At 47.4% G+C, this 13,839-nt stretch overlaps 6 non-coding genes and 1 pseudogene across 6 annotated transcripts; all 7 read right to left on the bottom strand.

Moving 5' to 3' along the window:
* Window positions 1–54: 54 nt before the first annotated feature.
* Window positions 55–255, bottom strand: LOC141229700 (U2 spliceosomal RNA; annotated as a pseudogene).
* Window positions 256–3,208: 2,953 nt separating this feature from the next.
* Window positions 3,209–3,399, bottom strand: LOC141229603 (U2 spliceosomal RNA). Its single transcript, XR_012296259.1, has one exon. It is a non-coding gene; the product is annotated as a U2 spliceosomal RNA (small nuclear RNA).
* A 1,115-nt stretch (window positions 3,400–4,514) lies between these two features.
* LOC141229602 (U2 spliceosomal RNA) lies at window positions 4,515–4,705 on the bottom strand. The gene has a single exon (XR_012296258.1). It is a non-coding gene; the product is annotated as a U2 spliceosomal RNA (small nuclear RNA).
* A 1,115-nt stretch (window positions 4,706–5,820) lies between these two features.
* LOC141229601 (U2 spliceosomal RNA) lies at window positions 5,821–6,011 on the bottom strand. The gene has a single exon (XR_012296257.1). It is a non-coding gene; the product is annotated as a U2 spliceosomal RNA (small nuclear RNA).
* Window positions 6,012–7,123: 1,112 nt separating this feature from the next.
* LOC141229600 (U2 spliceosomal RNA) lies at window positions 7,124–7,314 on the bottom strand. Its single transcript, XR_012296256.1, has one exon. It is a non-coding gene; the product is annotated as a U2 spliceosomal RNA (small nuclear RNA).
* Window positions 7,315–8,429: 1,115 nt separating this feature from the next.
* Window positions 8,430–8,620, bottom strand: LOC141229599 (U2 spliceosomal RNA). Its single transcript, XR_012296255.1, has one exon. It is a non-coding gene; the product is annotated as a U2 spliceosomal RNA (small nuclear RNA).
* Window positions 8,621–9,735: 1,115 nt separating this feature from the next.
* On the bottom strand, window positions 9,736–9,928 carry LOC141229663 (U2 spliceosomal RNA). The gene has a single exon (XR_012296317.1). It is a non-coding gene; the product is annotated as a U2 spliceosomal RNA (small nuclear RNA).
* Between the last annotated feature and the right edge of the window lie 3,911 nt (window positions 9,929–13,839).

Here is a 13,839-nt window from a genome sequence, read left to right as displayed (position 1 = left end):
ATGAACAAAAAACATTGAATTCAATTCTTTCTGATTTTAGAAACTGCATTAAAGAAGGGGTGCACCGGTCCTGGAGATACTGCAATACCAGGTCAATGCGTGGAGTGGACAGAGCAAGCTCTTTTTCCATCTCCCTGTTCTAAAAATCCATTCAATATATGGTCCCCAGATAGGGGACGTATCAGATATTAAACTGATAAGAACAGATTTTTTTTTTTTTTTTTTTTTCTTTTTTTTTTTTATTTCCACTCAGATTACAAGTCCCATATTTACCATTTCATGCTTTGCAATGATTTCCAAATGGTATTAGGTTGTTATCCATCATTGTGGGTCATATATCCATTTTTCCAATCTTATTTTATATATATACGTTTATATTATCACAATACAGTTATTCCATATTCTTTACATCACAACATTACAATCTTTACCATTACGATTTAAGGCAACATTCCTCTCTTCAGGCCATATGCTGCCAAGGCATTCAAAAGCCTTCCATCCAGAAACCGACCATCCCAAGCTTCTTCTACCTCTTTAGCCAACGACTGAGGTATTCTGTAAGTTGAAAAAAAACGATGCATATCGCTATAAATGTTATTCCACACTTTGCGCCTTAGACTAGCCTGACTCCCCCCTTCACAACTCTCTAGCATTTTCAACACTTCTTGTCTCTCCTCCATCTCCCTCATATTTTTTTCTGAAACATCCTTTGCTTCACTAGAGTCCTTCCCAGATGACAAAACTCCTTCAATTTCTTCTCTGGCTTCACATGCGACATCCTCTCTTTCTTCTTCACTAGTTTCTTCACCCTCCTCCTCCTCTTCCATATTACTCACAGCACCTTCCTTTTCATCCTGACTGGAGGACTCACTTTCCTCCTGATCTTCTGACTCCCTATCCACCTCCACTTCTTCTTCCAAGCTAGTATTTTCAATCTCAACGCCTGTGATATCACTCTCAGTATCTTCTTCCATATGATCACCTTCTTTTCTTATATCTCTTATTTGTTCCTCCTTCTTTTGAGATATGTTCTCTTCCGTTTCATCATGGGGGGCAGCTTCAGACTCTTCTTCATTTCCATCTTCCTTGTCAACTGACTTCTCCTCCCTTTTATTGACAGGACAGCAATCATATAAATGACCACTGCCACCACATAGATTACATTTCTTACTTTTTTCACAATTCTCTGCCTTATGTCCCACTTCTTCACACTTGGCACACCACTGTAATGTACAGGAATCCTTTTCATGGCCATACTGTTTACAACGCCTACAAAACTTCGGCATACCTGTAAAGAACATATCTCCATTAACTGTCCCGATTTTGAATCTACTTGGTGGGAGTACCACAACACCATCCGAACTTTCCTTGAACTTGACCAGGAACCTCCACCTCGTGGTCCAAAAACCATATCGGTTAAACATTTTGCCAGCAGAACTCACTTTCTCACAGTACCGGGATAAAAAGGTCATGATCTCTTCTTCCAATATGAAAGGACTATACATCCTTATTACTATTAGCCTTTCCTTCCTAGGAAAATGCGACACAAAAAAAACACCTTCAAGTATCGAATCTTCCTTCACTAGATCCATTCTCTTCCAAAAGTCAGAAAAGATATCTTCTGAACAAAAAATAACATCATATATCCCTCTCTTCGGGAACTCCAACATAGACAAAACTTGTTCCATTTGAACTTCCAATAGTCCAAACAAAATCTTCTCTACCAAAAAAAACAAGCCAGACTTCTTCTTCTCTGGATCCAAAAAAATAAACCGCACTGCATTCTTCAGTCTTGCAAAAACTGGGACCTCTTCACAGGTCAGCATATTTGGGCTTCTCCCGTCCATATCTTCACACCAAACGTGGCAAAAATCCTCCTCGCCTACTTAAAAAAAGCAGGCAGGCTGATCGCCCCTCGTTGCCCAGGGACTAATCCGGCTGCCCAAAAGCAGCAAGGGGGTGAAGCCGCACTGCTACATGCAGCGATCCCCCGAGGCCAAGGAGCCGGGTACCCAAGGCACCTCTCAGCCAAGACCAAGGCAGCAACCGGTAGATCACTGCACTTGATCTTAGCCAAAAGGCCGAGAAGCGATAACCAGAATTGGTTTCAAACTACGGAGCCACCCAAGGATCCTGAAAAGTCCATTTGTGGAGATGAGCTCCTGGACTCCCGTTAAGAAGACATGTTGTCAACCTCTAGATCCCTTACATGCCTGCACTTTTCGGCTTGCTGCTGCTGCAATCCACGCGTTTTAGATCTGCATAACTCCACCTCTTTAAACACAGCACCTTCACCCCCTGCTGTTCCCACCCGCCTCAACACCGTTGGAAGGGAGGAGAACCAATTAAGGCGGGGGGTGGGGTGGAACGAGCAGCTGTCTACCCTTAGCAGGAGGGCTCCTGATTACATACCTCTCCTGCTGCTGCTGCTGCTGGCTGTCCAGCAGCAGACTGAAGGTGGCTGCTGCTGTGCACAGGTATATAAAGGCTCAGAGCCTATTATGACACGCGCAGCCAGCGTTCCATTGCCACATTCCATCTACTGCAGGCAGGATACCTGGCTGGCTGAATGTCGCTGAGAAGCTCACAGAGACCGCCATAAGCAACAGTTTAACAGAATGCCACAGACTAATCAACCAAACTTTTTGGGTTGGGTTCTCTTTTATAGTCTGCAGGCATTAAATGAAAGAAGTCAGTGTTCCAGCAGAGGGAGACAACGTTTCAGAAAAGGCATTGTAGCAAACCAAAAAAGAAATTTTAAGCGCAGCAGAGTAACCAGCGCACATACCTGTTAGCTCAGGTGAGTTTAAAAGGCTGCTGTTGATAACAAGGGCATTTGCTAAATAGATGGTGTGTGTGCAACAATATACTGAAAGGTCAATTATATTGTGCAGCTTATCTCACCACCTGTAGTTATTTAGGTGAAAGCTCCAAAATGCTTGCCTAATATGTCTGTTTATCCAAAAGGAAGTAAAAAGGGAGAGCTAGAAAGATAGCATTGCATCACATTACATGGCAATGCAATGCACAGTTGCTAAAGTTGAACCAAAATGAGCTTGTAATCTGGCTTCTGCAACTTTGAACATGAAAAATCCAATGAGGAGAAGAAAAGCAAAGCCAAAGAGTCCATCCCAAAATCCGACAAACAAGCAAAATGAACAAAAAACATTGAATTCAATTCTTTCTGATTTTAGAAACTGCATTAAAGAAGGGGTGCACCGGTCCTGGAGATACTGCAATACCAGGTCAATGCGTGGAGTGGACAGAGCAAGCTCTTTTTCCATCTCCCTGTTCTAAAAATCCATTTAATATATGGTCCCCAGATAGGGGACGTATCAGATATTAAACTGATAAGAACAGATACTACACTTGATCTTAGCCAAAAGGCCGAGAAGCGATAACCAGAATTGGTTTCAAACTACGGAGCCACCCAAGGATCCTGAAAAGTCCATTTGTGGAGATGAGCTCCTGGACTCCCGTTAAGAAGACATGTTGTCAACCTCTAGATCCCTTACATGCCTGCACTTTTCGGCTTGCTGCTGCTGCAATCCACGCGTTTTAGATCTGCATAACTCCACCTCTTTAAACACAGCACCTTCACCCCCTGCGGTTCCCACCCGTCTCAACACCGTTGGAAGGGAGGAGAACCAATTAAGGCGGGGGGTGGGGTGGAATGAGCAGCTGTCTACCCTTAGCAGGAGGGCTCCTGATTACATACCTCTCCTGCTGCTGCTGCTGCTGGCTGTCCAGCAGCAGACTGAAGGTGGCTGCTGCTGTGCACAGGTATATAAAGGCTCAGAGCCTATTATGACACGCGCAGCCAGCGTTCCATTGCCACATTCCATCTACTGCAGGCAGGATACCTGGCTGGCTGAATGTCGCTGAGAAGCTCACAGAGACCGCCATAAGCAACAGTTTAACAGAATGCCACAGACTAATCAACCAAACTTTTTGGGTTGGGTTCTCTTTTATAGTCTGCAGGCATTAAATGAAAGAAGTCAGTGTTCCAGCAGAGGGAGACAACGTTTCAGAAAAGGCATTGTAGCAAACCAAAAAAGAAATTTTAAGCGCAGCAGAGTAACCATCGCACATACCTGTTAGCTCAGGTGAGTTTAAAAGGCTGCTGTTGATAACAAGGGCATTTGCTAAATAGATGGTGTGTGTGCAACAATATACTGAAAGGTCAATTATATTGTGCAGCTTATCTCACCACCTGTAGTTATTTAGGTGAAAGCTCCAAAATGCTTGCCTAATATGTCTGTGTATCCAAAAGGAAGTAAAAAGGGAGAGCTAGAAAGATAGCATTGCATCACATTACATGGCAATGCAATGCACAGTTGCTGAAGTTGAACCAAAATGAGCTTGTAATCTGGCTTCTGCAACTTTGAACATGAAAAATCCAATGAGGAGAAGAAAAGCAAAGCCAAAGAGTCCATCCCAAAATCCGACAAACAAGCAAAATGAACAAAAAACATTGAATTCAATACTTTCTGATTTTAGAAACTGCATTAAAGAAGGGGTGCACCGGTCCTGGAGATACTGCAATACCAGGTCAATGCGTGGAGTGGACAGAGCAAGCTCTTTTTCCATCTCCCTGTTCTAAAAATCCATTTAATATATGGTCCCCAGATAGGGGACGTATCAGATATTAAACTGATAAGAACAGATACTACACTTGATCTTAGCCAAAAGGCCGAGAAGCGATAACCAGAATTGGTTTCAAACTACGGAGCCACCCAAGGATCCTGAAAAGTCCATTTGTGGAGATGAGCTCCTGGACTCCCGTTAAGAAGACATGTTGTCAACCTCTAGATCCCTTACATGCCTGCACTTTTCGGCTTGCTGCTGCTGCAATCCACGCGTTTTAGATCTGCATAACTCCACCTCTTTAAACACAGCACCTTCACCCCCTGCTGTTCCCATCCGCCTCAACACCGTTGGAAGGGAGGAGAACCAATTAAGGCGGGGGGTGGGGTGGAACGAGCAGCTGTCTACCCTTAGCAGGAGGGCTCCTGATTACATACCTCTCCTGCTGCTGCTGCTGCTGGCTGTCCAGCAGCAGACTGAAGGTGGCTGCTGCTGTGCACAGGTATATAAAGGCTCAGAGCCTATTATGACACGCGCAGCCAGCGTTCCATTGCCACATTCCATCTACTGCAGGCAGGATACCTGGCTGGCTGAATGTCGCTGAGAAGCTCACAGAGACCGCCATAAGCAACAGTTTAACAGAATGCCACAGACTAATCAACCAAACTTTTTGGGTTGGGTTCTCTTTTATAGTCTGCAGGCATTAAATGAAAGAAGTCAGTGTTCCAGCAGAGGGAGACAACGTTTCAGAAAAGGCATTGTAGCAAACCAAAACAGAAATTTTAAGCGCAGCAGAGTAACCAGCGCACATACCTGTTAGCTCAGGTGAGTTTAAAAGGCTGCTGTTGATAACAAGGGCATTTGCTAAATAGATGGTGTGTGTGCAACAATATACTGAAAGGTCAATTATATTGTGCAGCTTATCTCACCACCTGTAGTTATTTAGGTGAAAGCTCCAAAATGCTTGCCTAATATGTCTGTTTATCCAAAAGGAAGTAAAAAGGGAGAGCTAGAAAGATAGCATTGCATCACATTACATGGCAATGCAATGCACAGTTGCTGAAGTTGAACCAAAATGAGCTTGTAATCTGGCTTCTGCAACTTTGAACATGAAAAATCCAATGAGGAGAAGAAAAGCAAAGCCAAAGAGTCCATCCCAAAATCCGACAAACAAGCAAAATGAACAAAAAACATTGAATTCAATTCTTTCTGATTTTAGAAACTGCATTAAAGAAGGGGTGCACCGGTCCTGGAGATACTGCAATACCAGGTCAATGCGTGGAGTGGACAGAGCAAGCTCTTTTTCCATCTCCCTGTTCTAAAAATCCATTTAATATATGGTCCCCAGATAGGGGACGTATCAGATATTAAACTGATAAGAACAGATACTACACTTGATCTTAGCCAAAAGGCCGAGAAGCGATAACCAGAATTGGTTTCAAACTACGGAGCCACCCAAGGATCCTGAAAAGTCCATTTGTGGAGATGAGCTCCTGGACTCCCGTTAAGAAGACATGTTGTCAACCTCTAGATCCCTTACATGCCTGCACTTTTCGGCTTGCTGCTGCTGCAATCCACGCGTTTTAGATCTGCATAACTCCACCTCTTTAAACACAGCACCTTCACCCCCTGCTGTTCCCACCCGCCTCAACACCGTTGGAAGGGAGGAGAACCAATTAAGGTGGGGGGTGGGGTGGAACGAGCAGCTGTCTACCCTTAGCAGGAGGGCTCCTGATTACATACCTCTCCTGCTGCTGCTGCTGGCTGTCCAGCAGCAGACTGAAGGTGGCTGCTGCTGTGCACAGGTATATAAAGGCTCAGAGCCTATTATGACACGCGCAGCCAGCGTTCCATTGCCACATTCCATCTACTGCAGGCAGGATAACTGGCTGGCTGAATGTCGCTGAGAAGCTCACAGAGACCGCCATAAGCAACAGTTTAACAGAATGCCACAGACTAATCAACCAAACTTTTTGGGTTGGGTTCTCTTTTATAGTCTGCAGGCATTAAATGAAAGAAGTCAGTGTTCCAGCAGAGGGAGACAACGTTTCAGAAAAGGCATTGTAGCAAACCAAAAAAGAAATTTTAAGCGCAGCAGAGTAACCAGCGCACATACCTGTTAGCTCAGGTGAGTTTAAAAGGCTGCTGTTGATAACAAGGGCATTTGCTAAATAGATGGTGTGTGTGCAACAATATACTGAAAGGTCAATTATATTGTGCAGCTTATCTCACCACCTGTAGTTATTTAGGTGAAAGCTCCAAAATGCTTGCCTAATATGTCTGTTTATCCAAAAGGAAGTAAAAAGGGAGAGCTAGAAAGATAGCATTGCATCACATTACATGGCAATGCAATGCACAGTTGCTGAAGTTGAACCAAAATGAGCTTGTAATCTGGCTTCTGCAACTTTGAACATGAAAAATCCAATGAGGAGAAGAAAAGCAAAGCCAAAGAGTCCATCCCAAAATCCGACAAACAAGCAAAATGAACAAAAAACATTGAATTCAATTCTTTCTGATTTTAGAAACTGCATTAAAGAAGGGGTGCACCGGTCCTGGAGATACTGCAATACCAGGTCAATGCGTGGAGTGGACAGAGCAAGCTCTTTTTCCATCTCCCTGTTCTAAAAATCCATTTAATATATGGTCCCCAGATAGGGGACGTATCAGATATTAAACTGATAAGAACAGATACTACACTTGATCTTAGCCAAAAGGCCGAGAAGCGATAACCAGAATTGGTTTCAAACTACGGAGCCACCCAAGGATCCTGAAAAGTCCATTTGTGGAGATGAGCTCCTGGACTCCCGTTAAGAAGACATGTTGTCAACCTCTAGATCCCTTACATGCCTGCACTTTTCGGCTTGCTGCTGCTGCAATCCACGCGTTTTAGATCTGCATAACTCCACCTATTTAAACACAGCACCTTCACCCCCTGCTGTTCCCACCCGCCTCAACACCGTTGGAAGGGAGGAGAACCAATTAAGGCGGGGGGTGGGGTGGAACGAGCAGCTGTCTACCCTTAGCAGGAGGGCTCCTGATTACATACCTCTCCTGCTGCTGCTGCTGCTGGCTGTCCAGCAGCAGACTGAAGGTGGCTGCTGCTGTGCACAGGTATATAAAGGCTCAGAGCCTATTATGACACGCGCAGCCAGCGTTCCATTGCCACATTCCATCTACTGCAGGCAGGATACCTGGCTGGCTGAATGTCGCTGAGAAGCTCACAGAGACCGCCATAAGCAACAGTTTAACAGAATGCCACAGACTAATCAACCAAACTTTTTGGGTTGGGTTCTCTTTTATAGTCTGCAGGCATTAAATGAAAGAAGTCAGTGTTCCAGCAGAGGGAGACAACGTTTCAGAAAAGGCATTGTAGCAAACCAAAAAAGAAATTTTAAGCGCAGCAGAGTAACCAGCGCACATACCTGTTAGCTCAGGTGAGTTTAAAAGGCTGCTGTTGATAACAAGGGCATTTGCTAAATAGATGGTGTGTGTGCAACAATATACTGAAAGGTCAATTATATTGTGCAGCTTATCTCACCACCTGTAGTTATTTAGGTGAAAGCTCCAAAATGCTTGCCTAATATGTCTGTTTATCCAAAAGGAAGTAAAAAGGGAGAGCTAGAAAGATAGCATTGCATCACATTACATGGCAATGCAATGCACAGTTGCTGAAGTTGAACCAAAATGAGCTTGTAATCTGGCTTCTGCAACTTTGAACATGAAAAATCCAATGAGGAGAAGAAAAGCAAAGCCAAAGAGTCCATCCCAAAATCCGACAAACAAGCAAAATGAACAAAAAACATTGAATTAAATTCTTTCTGATTTTAGAAACTGCATTAAAGAAGGGGTGCACCGGTCCTGGAGATACTGCAATACCAGGTCAATGCGTGGAGTGGACAGAGCAAGCTCTTTTTCCATCTCCCTGTTCTAAAAATCCATTTAATATATGGTCCCCAGATAGGGGACGTATCAGATATTAAACTGATAAGAACAGATACTACACTTGATCTTAGCCAAAAGGCCGAGAAGCGATAACCAGAATTGGTTTCAAACTACGGAGCCACCCAAGGATCCTGAAAAGTCCATTTGTGGAGATGAGCTCCTGGACTCCCGTTAAGAAGACATGTTGTCAACCTCTAGATCCCTTACATGCCTGCACTTTTCGGCTTGCTGCTGCTGCAATCCACGCGTTTTAGATCTGCATAACTCCACCTCTTTAAACACAGCACCTTCACCCCCTGCTGTTCCCACCCGCCTCAACACCGTTGGAAGGGAGGAGAACCAATTAAGGCGGGGGGTGGGGTGGAACGAGCAGCTGTCTACCCTTAGCAGGAGGGCTCCTGATTACATACCTCTCCTGCTGCTGCTGCTGCTGGCTGTCCAGCAGCAGACTGAAGGTGGCTGCTGCTGTGCACAGGTATATAAAGGCTCAGAGCCTATTATGACACGCGCAGCCAGCGTTCCATTGCCACATTCCATCTACTGCAGGCAGGATACCTGGCTGGCTGAATGTCGCTGAGAAGCTCACAGAGACCGCCATAAGCAACAGTTTAACAGAATGCCACAGACTAATCAACCAAACTTTTTGGGTTGGGTTCTCTTTTACAGTCTGCAGGCATTAAATGAAAGAAGTCAGTGTTCCAGCAGAGGGAGACAACGTTTCAGAAAAGGCATTGTAGCAAACCAAAAAAGAAATTTTAAGCGCAGCAGAGTAACCAGCGCACATACCTGTTAGCTCAGGTGAGTTTAAAAGGCTGCTGTTGATAACAAGGGCATTTGCTAAATAGATGGTGTGTGTGCAACAATATACTGAAAGGTCAATTATATTGTGCAGCTTATCTCACCACCTGTAGTTATTTAGGTGAAAGCTCCAAAATGCTTGCCTAATATGTCTGTTTATCCAAAAGGAAGTAAAAAGGGAGAGCTAGAAAGATAGCATTGCATCACATTACATGGCAATGCAATGCACAGTTGCTGAAGTTGAACCAAAATGAGCTTGTAATCTGGCTTCTGCAACTTTGAACATGAAAAATCCAATGAGGAGAAGAAAAGCAAAGCCAAAGAGTCCATCCCAAAATCCGACAAACAAGCAAAATGAACAAAAAACATTGAATTCAATTCTTTCTGATTTTAGAAACTGCATTAAAGAAGGGGTGCACCGGTCCTGGAGATACTGCAATACCAGGTCAATGCGTGGAGTGGACAGAGCAAGCTCTTTTTCCATCTCCCTGTTCTAAAAATCCATTTAATATATGGTCCCCAGATAGGGGACGTATCAGATATTAAACTGATAAGAACAGATTTTTTGATTGAATATATCTTTTATTAGCACAAAAAATAAGTTAACAGACAGTGTACAGTGCCGCAGCCCAGTACACACAGAATTCTACATCATATTTACATAGCATGAGGATACGACGCACTAACTAGACACATCACACCCCTATGCTACACAAAACACTCAATCTGAAAGAAAAAGCATGTCAATCAATACAGTACGACGAACCGTGATAAGGGATGGGGATTGGGAAAAAGGGGATGGGGAGGGGAAAATCACAGGCCCGAAGCTTTATTGAAAGACAAGACACATAAGGGGAGAGGGGGAGGAGGGGTTTAGTCCTCGTCCTCGTCCTCCGGACCGTCCATGATGGAATAGTCTCTGAGCAGGCTGTGGATCAGCCTGCGGCAGTCCTGGATGGACATCCTCTCCCTCCTCAAGATGAGCCGGTTCCTGGCGACCCAAACGGCATCCTTGAAGCAGTTCATAAGGCGCCAAGCCTCCTGGATGGCTCCGACGGTATGAACCCCAGGGAAGAGTCCGTAAAGCACAGAATGGTGCGATAGGCTCGCCCTGGGGACAGAGTTCCTCAGGTCGTCCTCAAGTGCAGTCAATAGGCGCTGTGCAAATCCGCAGTCCCAAAAAGTGTGCAAAGATGTTTCCTCCACGAAGGGGCACCTTGGGCAGTACCGGGTCTTGCACAGGTTCCGGGCATGCATGAATGACCGGACGGGCAGTCCGCCCTGAATCGCCATCCACGACAAGTCCTTGTGCCCGTTGGTCAGCCTGTCAGACGACACATTTGTCCACACAGTCTCCAGCGTGTCCTGGTGAAGTCCTGTGATGTTCTCCACGTCATCCTTGGCTCTGATTAGCTTGTGGATAGTTTTGGGCTTCCACAAGTCGGGCTTGAGTCCCTCCAGTTGATGCTCCCCCACAAATCGAACGACGTCTCCGTAGAACCATGGCGTCGTCCAGTTGTAGGGGAAGGAGCTGTCCCACTTGTCCCAGCCGAGTCGCCTCCAAAGAGGAAGCAGGAAGAAGCGAGACATGGACCTGCCCGCGGAGCCATTCTTGACTTGCAAAGTCCGGCGGACACAATCACACACAAAAGAGGATCGCAGGAGGGTGGGGATATCTGGAACGCCCTTCCCACCCTTGCGAGGCTCCTTGTACATGACGGCCCGCCTGACTCTGTCCATCTTGGATCCCCAGACAAAGTGAAACACTGTCCTGGTAATGGCCCTGCACACAGTGACGTGTGGGGGCCAGGCCTGCGCCGTGTACTGCAAGACGGGCAGGACCTCATTACGCAGGACGAGTGCCTTACCCTCACAAGTGAGGTGTCTGAGGCTCCAGAGTCCGATCCGTTGCTTCACCTTGGCCAAGCGTTCTTGCCAGGACTTGAGGGCCGCTCCTTCCTTCCCGAACCAGACTCCCAGCACCTTGAGGAAATCCGGTTGAATGTTGAAGGGGAAGGGGGCGGAGGAGGCCGGCTGCCAATCCCCGAAGAGCATGGCTTCCGACTTCCTGCAGTTGACTTTGGCCCCTGAAGCCCGGCCGAACCTCTCACACGTCTGGACGAGGGCGTCGACTGAACCACGATCAGCGCAGAAGACGGTGACGTCGTCCATGTAGAGCGAGCACTTGACCTCGTGTCGTCCCGGACCCGGTGCGGTGATCCCTCTGATCTCTCCATTCTGCCGGATAGCCTCTGCGAAGAGTTCTATAACACAAACAAAAAGAAGAGGTGATAGAGGGCAGCCTTGTCTGACCCCAGAGAGGACAGGGAAGGGGTCAGTCTTCCAGCCGTTCACCAACACCGAGCTGTGGATATCAAAATACATCAGACGGACATACGAACAAAACATGTTACCCAAACCTAACCGGTGCAGAGCTCGGCCCATGAACTCGTGGGAAACCCGGTCGAAGGCCTTCTCCTGATCCAAGGAGACCAGGGCCGCGTGTGCGCGGCGGACCTTGATGTACTCGACCGTGTCCCGCACGAGAGCGAGGCTGTCTGCGATGCGACGTCCAGGGATGCCGCAGGTCTGGTCCGGGTGGATGATCCGTCCGATGACCGTCTTATGTCGTGTCGCCATCGTCTTGGCCAGGATCTTGTAGTCCACGTTGAGCAGAGTGATGGGACGCCAATTCCTCAGGTCGCACCTCTCTCCCTTCCGCTTGTACAGGATCGTGACCATTCCTTCCCTCAAAGATGGAGGCATTCTACCCTCCACCACCATCTCCTCGTACAGGTCCAACAGGTCCGGACAGATGAGGTCTCCCAGCGCTACATAGAGCTCCGCTGGAAGACCATCACTGCCCGGGGTCCTGCCGGTCCTAAAGGATTTAGCGGCAGAGAGCAATTCGCCCACCATCAGAGGTTTGTCCAAGGCTGCCGTGCCTGCAGGATCAAGATGGTTAGTGATACCTGACAGGAACTTATCAGCAGCGTCGGGGTCGGTAGTCTTGTGGGAGTAGAGTTCGCTGTAGAAGTCGCTGACGACCCTCATCACGTCCTCCTTCCCACGTCGCATGTTTCCGCTCTCGTCTCGCAGCTCGTTCAGGGGCGTGTGACCGGCATGAAGTTTCCTGAAAAAGAATGAGTTACATTTCTCACCCTTCTCCAGATTCTCCACTTTGGAACGGAAGATGATTCGCTTGGACTCCTCCTCAAAGTGCCTTTTCAGGCTCTTCTTGGTCTCCTCCAGCTCCTCCCTCACGTCCCAGCCGCAGTGAAGAAGGTCCTGCAGCGACCGCAGCTCGCGCTGCAGCCCTCTGAAGTCCCTCCTCTTCTCACACTCCTGTTGTCGACCCTTGGCCTGAAAGAAACAGCGAAACTCAAGTTTAACATATTCCCACCAATCAGAGACTGTTTGGAAGCTACCCTTGTAGGACTGCCACATTGCGTAGGCTGCTCTCAGCTCCTCCACGACTTCATCCTGAGCCAGCAGAGCACAATTCAGCTTCCAGGAGCCGGGGCCGGACGGAAAACCGTCGCCGAGGACACCTTGTAAGTGAATGGCTCTGTGGTCGGAGAAGAAGCAGGAGACCATCGAGTGCCTACTCTGCCTGACTGCCCGAGAGGTGAACACAAAGTCAATCCTGGAGCGGAGTGAGCCATCGGGTCGGCTCCACGAATAGTTCGTGGAGCCTCTCCCCATGGAGCCCACCACGTCCTGAAGAGAGGCCTCGGTTACCATCTCGATGAGCAGCTTGGACGTGATGTCCAACTTGGCAGATGTGCCAGAACTACGACCGTCCTCCTCGATGGGGCAGTTGAAATCCCCGGCCATCACTAAGGTCCTGGTGGTGGCAAGCTGAAGCCGCAGGGTCTGGAAAAGCTCCAATCGCTCATTCTTCAGTGGGGACGCATACACGTTGATGAACCTGACAGGTTCTCCCGCCCAGTTGCCATCTACAACAAGAGCCCTGCCACAGATGAGCTCCTGGACGGACTCAAGCGTGAATGCGCCCCCCCTGATCAGAATTGCGACCCCCGCAGACTTGCAGTCACCCCCACCGGACCAGTAGGATGGACCGTGGGACCACTCCCTGGCCAGATGTTTGAAGGACCTAGAGGAGGGAAGGGAACATTCCTGCAACATATAAACATCACACAACTGGGAAGTAAGGAAGGCATAAATAGTCTGACGTCTGAACTTGTCCTTGATGCTCCTGACATTAATGGAAAATAAGTTAATATTAGCCATCATGTAGGGAAAAAAGAAAAAGTTAGCGCAGGCAATACACCTTAGTTACCACTCCGGTCGGGTGGTCCCTCGTCGGTGTTGACTGCTGGTAACGGGATCAACAGCAGGCCCTCTTCCTCCATCTGGTCAAGCAGCGCGGCCTCAATCTCGGCGACCACCAGTTCCTCCTCTTCTGGCTCGGCCACCAGGGTCTCAACCATGTGCTCCATCTCTTCTGGCTCAGGGAGGGTATCCTCCTTTTCGCCTACGAAATCCAGA

This window comes from Phyllobates terribilis, unplaced genomic scaffold (genome assembly GCF_046119375.1).
Source record: "Phyllobates terribilis strain yellow unplaced genomic scaffold, ASM4611937v1 Scaffold_487__1_contigs__length_1357975, whole genome shotgun sequence".
Taxonomy (NCBI): Eukaryota; Metazoa; Chordata; class Amphibia; order Anura; family Dendrobatidae; genus Phyllobates; species Phyllobates terribilis.
Note: the sequence above shows the minus strand (reverse complement) of the source record. Positions and strands in the feature narration are given on the sequence as shown.